We start from the raw sequence: 6,000 nt of genomic DNA, 5'->3' as shown, positions 1-6,000 counted from the left end.
CTGGGAGTGTGACCCGAGGGCGCCGCTCCCAGCTGAGGCCGCTGCCGAGCTGCCGACCGTGGGCTCCCAGCCCCGTCTCGCGCCTTCGCAAGCCTACCGGGATGGAGTCAGTGTCCCTCGTTGTATGGTCCTCCAGGCTGCTTTTCTGTTGCTTCTTCCCGTCGATTTGTCTGTGTTATAGTTGTAATTCCAGGTTGGTCCTGGGAGACGGTCTGTGTAGCTCCGTTCACTCCGCCGCCATTTTTCGGTCCTCTATGTGTGCATTTTTACAGTTAAGACCATTATACTCAATAGAAAATAAATTTCAAGTTAGTTATTTAAGGGGATGTTATTAACCACGACAAAGCATCAACCCTTGGTAATGAAAACATTTTAAATATGAAAGGTCTATATTGTTGACAAATGCAGTTCATTAATTAAAAGTAATCATGATTTTTATATTTTGGAACATTAATAACTCAGTCATTTTATTTGTGTTGAATTATTTTACATGTTTTATCTTTGCAACTAAGAAGTTGATAGTTTTTGGTTGACATAAAAGTTTACAGTTAGATATATATGTAACTTTTAGTGCAGTATAAAAAAAATCAGTGTCATGAGAAGTATAGATAGAATTTAGTCTACAAATACCATTTTTTGTCTGTATAGGATGGCTTGTATTTGAACACTTGGAAATGGTGAAGAAGGGCATTTCACAGAACGGAACAGAAGCAAAAAGGCAGAAAACTTTGTTAAGTTCAAAAATAAAAGGTAGTCCATTCGGATGCAGTTTGATCCAGAGGCGTTTTTAAGCAGAGGAGAGAACTACCGTCTCTTGCAAAGCCTCCCTGCTACAGGAGATAGTGGATGGATTTGAATGGGTGCGACCAGGCAGGGAGATCAGTTAGGAATTCATTGAAATAGCTTAGAGAAGAAGAAATGAGAATGAGTAGGATAGTATCCATGAAAATAGAAAATTTTTATCAAGCTATCAGAGTAAAATCAACACAATCTGGCAACTGATTAGATTCCTTCGTGAATTTTTCTTTAGAGAGAGAGAGGGAAAGGTCTCAGGGGAGAGATGCCGATTTGTTGTTCCACTTATTTATGCCTTCATTGGTTGATTCTTGCATGTGCCTTGACTGAGGATCGAACCCACAAACGTGGGGAGGACGCTGTAATCCTCTGCGCTACCCAGCCAGGGCCATTTGTGAATATTTCTGTATCTGCTGTCAGTTCTGGCAACAGAATGGTGAACAAAAGACACACTCCTTGCCCTTGCAGCATTGTGGTCTAGTGGGAAACTCAGACACTTAGTTTCAGGGTAATAGATACTGCCATGAAGGAAAGCCGGAGGGCTCTGGCCGGGCTCTGGCCACTGATCTCGAAGCCTTGCCTCACTGATGAATAGGTTTTGACCAGAGAAAGTGAGTGGGGAGAATTATGTGGGAGGAAAAAAGAAACACTGCCTGCTTGGAGGTGAGAGAGACTGTGGTACGCTAGAATCGCTGTGTTCTGGGACTGGAGAGGAGGCCAGGGCCAAACCTTTCGGAGCCCCGAAAACCTCAATGCAAGGTTTGGGCTTTATCTTTTGAACAGAAGGTAAGCCATGATATGATTTTTAGCGATGGAGATTCAGAATCAAATTTACATGTGAGAAGGATTATTTTGGTTAGGATGTTTTAATTATAAGTCAGAAACTTAAAAGACAAAGAAAGTGATGCAGGTCAGCTCAGCATGCACAAGGTCGGAAGTACAGCTGAAGGTCACAAGGGCATGGAACCAGAATGGTTATCAGTCAGCATCAGGCAGCTTGCTCTCCCGCTCCCTCATCACAGGCATCTGTGTCTAGCTTGTGCTTCCTTGTTCTTTCTTTGCATATAGGCTTCTCCGCTTCTCTGACTACAAAGCTAACCCGTAGACTCAGCTTTCTTCCCAATTCCAAATCTGGAGAGAGTCTGATTGGCTCATTAAGTTGTCTCTCTTTGGTCTGATCAGCTGTGGACAGGAAGGCATCTTAGCATTAGCATAACTGCTTCAAAGCCCACCCTTCTAATGATTAAGGGGGGTGCCGTTCGGTATGGGCTGGGCAGATTTCTCAGAATGAACCAACTTCAAAAGATCACTCGCATCAGAGTGAAGAATTGAGGATAGGGGGACTAAAGACCCCCTTTAGGAGAAGACAGTAATCCAAGCAGTAGATACTGTTGACCTGATCTAGAGTAGTGAGTAAGAAGAGAATGAATTTGTGGTAGATAGATTGAATCTCCAGAATTGCATGTTAAATTGGATAAAGAGTCAAGGATAATACCTGTGGATCTGGCTTGGATAACTGATGAATGAGGATATCAATCCCGAGCTAGAAGAGCACAGGAGAAGCAGACTTGGGGGGACTTAGGGAGATGGAAAGTGTAACAAGAGAAGAGAACCAACATAGCCCTGAAGAGAATCGTGTTTGAGGGCTGGCGGGAGAAAAGGAGCCTGCGAGGGAAGACGGAGGAATAGAAGTGAGAGAAAGCAGGAGTATGCCCTGCTTTTAGGAACCAAGGGAAGCATTTCAGACAGGGGAGTATGGTGCTTGATGTTGCTGGGCAGCATACAAAAAAGTTCTGTTGGATTTCAGAGCACGGAGCAGGTTGATGACCTTGGCGAATGCATTTAATGGAAATGGTGAAAATTGAAGCAGAGGGTGGAGGACTATAGAGATGAGATCAAAATAGCAAATATAAACAGTGTTTGAGAAATCTGGCTGTGAGAGGAAGGAAAAGGGCTGATGGCTAGAGATTGTTATGGACAGTGCAGTAGGGTTTTTAAGTGTGGGTATGTATTTTTTAATAGCAGGAAATTAATCATTTTGCATGCTAGCAGAAAGAGTGTTACTTTCTGAGCAAGATCAGGAGACTTACTCAGAGCATTGTTACATTGTAATAGTAAAGAATGAAGGAGAAATAAGTACTGTGTGGACACTGGTTGAATAAAAGGAGGTGGAAGTATTTCCTGGCTTCGATTTTCACTAGTAAGGGGTTGGTATTATCTACATGTAAGGAAGGGTTAAAGGTTTAAGGAGCAGGCAGGGGGACTATTTTGTAATAGGTACTGTAAAAATTAGAGAAGAGAGCTGACTAGGGATATCTAGGGTTTTTTGTCTGCCTTAAATTGATGGCCTTGACTTTAAAAGCACTACCAGTATGCACCTTTGAGTTTTTCTGCTCAATGGCCGAGGTATAGGCTGAAAAGGAGGAGCTGCTAGCTTGGTCCTTACTGTGCTATTCCAGGGCGGTGCATCAGGAGAGAGCGGAGCCTGGGTCCTGGCCCAGTGGCCATCTGACTAGGACCGCGGCTAGTGCGCTGAGAAGGGAAGAGGTACAGGCATGAGAGGACTAGTGGGAAAGTGAGCTGTCAAAGGTCGGGGGGCCTCATGTGCAAAGAATACGCGAGAGGAACTCGGGGTGAGACTGACCTAAGATGAGTGATGCAAAAGGAAAATGAACCAGTAGTTTCTTTGGAGCTTTCAAGTCTGTGTTACTTCCTGGAAGAATAGTATCGCTGATAACAGAAACAGATTCGGAAGACAGAGCACGTTTTGTCACTATTTTAGAGTTTGAATATCTGTAGGCCATCTCATACTGAGATGGCCAAGGGGCAGTTGACAGTGTAGGAGTGAGGTCAGGGCTGGACACAGAATTCGGAGATCATAGTTGAAGTCATGAAGTCACCAAGAAAGGGAAATAAAGTAGAGTGATAGTAAGGTCTTCTTCGGTACTGTGTATATTTTAGGAGTGGAAAGTATAGACAGTGTGCTTGCTGGATTTGAACAGTTGTGGAGAAACTTGGGAGAAGGTAAAGAGAAGTTGACTGAGCTGGCCACTGGATTTGGGGCTTGTGAGTGGCTCTCCAGAGGGTACAGGGGACAGGGAGCATGGAAGAGGGTGAAGGATCTGAGGAGTAACTGGTTCTGCAGCATGTTTATTGCCAATGAATGATGTTTCTTATAAGTGAATATTTTGTTCTCCCAGCAAACTAACATTTAAAACATAGCTTTGATTAGCTTCTTTATAAAAGCATTAGCCAGTTTCTGACTTTCTAAAATGGAGCACACTGGTTACTTTAATTGCTTTAATGCCTCAGGGCATTGTCATCACTGTGATCCCTCAGGTTGTGACACTAGTCAGGGCCCTTTGCTCCTGTGCTGCTGTCCCAGCATGTATTTGAGGCCTTCTTTTTCTGTGTCATTTGCTGCATGGTCGCGTGATGTTATTCATGTATTTTTTCCCTTTAAACCACTCACTGTGTTACTGTTTAAAATTGGTAGAAGCCCCTATAGAAACAAATAAATACACTTAAGTGAGTTAGCACTGATGACATTGATGAATCAAAAAATCCAAACTGTCGGGGGAAAAACCATTTTATTTACTTCTGCCAGTTGGCATGTTGGATACCCATGCTACATTTAAATCATCTTCTAAGAGACTTCATGAGCTTTTCTGTCCGGAAGTTATTACCCTACTCTAGAAAGTCATACTCTTTTTCTCAGGGGGTGGGGGTTGGGGGTTGGGTTGGGGGTTAGGGAGAGGAGGGAGAGGATTAGAGAAGCACTTAATATCTGCTATAGACTTATGCAGAGGAAAAAGTGTTTAGTCTCTGGCCTTCATTGCTGTTCTTGAGTTGATAGTGAAAAAACATATTTTTAGCCTGGCCAGTGTGGCTTTAGTGGTTGAGCAGTGACCCTTGCACCAAGAGGTCACCGATCTGGTTCCGGGTCAGGGCACATGCCCAGGTTGTGGGCCAAATCCCCAGTGGGCGGGCATGCAGGAGGTGGCCAATCAATGGTCTTTCTCATTGATGTTTCCATCTCTCTCTCCCTCTCTCTAAAATCAATAAAGAAAAAAGAAAAATTTTAAAACAGATTTTTATGGCTAAGGCCCCGGTCCTCTCCAGTGAAGGGCAATGTGAGGTGAGATAGAGCTGAAAACTGAAGCTGCATTATGAGTAATTACAGTTTGTAGTTGGACAGTTAAATCTTTTTACTGCTCTTACATGTCTTCAACTTAGGTTTGTCATATCTAAGTATCACAATCAAATGGAAATGCTTTTTTTCTTCCATTTTGCTGAGCTTTCGGATGCTGAAACATGGTATAATTTACTCTGAAATGTAGTGATTTTTTTTTTTTTTGTCTGCTGGAAACAGGCACATTTAATTACAGAAAGTTATTTGTCATGGAAACATTTTCTTCTAATACCTGCCTAGTACTTTTTAAAAATTCTGATCATCACTACATTGCTGGCAAGGTAAACTGTGGTAATTATATATGGAATTAACTGATATGAATAAAACTCCTTGTGAGGTGCATCTGGAACACTTCTCATTTGCTATTCTTAATTTGTGGTTTTAGGAAATTCCTTTGGTCGTGATTGAATGTGATCAACATTTTCTTCCCTTGTGAGCCTGAGGATTGTATTACTAAAAGGCTTGACAAAAGTTATTATTAGAAAATGCCATTCTCAAGGAAGAAAGATTATATGATCAATTTTTTTGGGGGGGGGGGGGGATAGCGTGAGAGTTAACCAGAGGTACTTATCCTTAAAGCTAGGTATTCCTTCTTGCATAAAAACTCATTAAAAACTTATAGGAATTTACAAGTATGACTTTTTCTTAGCCTTAAATTGAAAATATCTTTTGAGTACCTTGGGACATATTAGGTTCCCTGGTTTTTGTTTTGTTTGCTTTGTTTTGTTTTTTTGCTAATCCTCACCTGAGGATATTTTTCATTTATTTATTTATCAGTTTGAGAGAGAGAGAGAGAGACAGAAACATCAATTTGAGAGAGACATCGATTGATTGCCTCCCACATGACCCTGACCAGGGCCAGGGATTGAACCTGTAACTCAGGTCCATGCCCTTTACTGGGAATTGAACCTGTGACCTTTGGTCCATGGGCTGATGCTCTAACCACTGAGAAAACTGGCCAGGGCTAGATTACCTGTTTTTATTGAATTGAATGTCATTGAGAAAATTGGCAT

This window comes from Molossus molossus, unplaced genomic scaffold (genome assembly GCF_014108415.1).
Source record: "Molossus molossus isolate mMolMol1 unplaced genomic scaffold, mMolMol1.p scaffold_m16_p_17, whole genome shotgun sequence".
In the NCBI taxonomy this organism is placed as follows: domain Eukaryota; kingdom Metazoa; phylum Chordata; class Mammalia; order Chiroptera; family Molossidae; genus Molossus; species Molossus molossus.
This window is presented reverse-complemented; position numbering follows the sequence as displayed.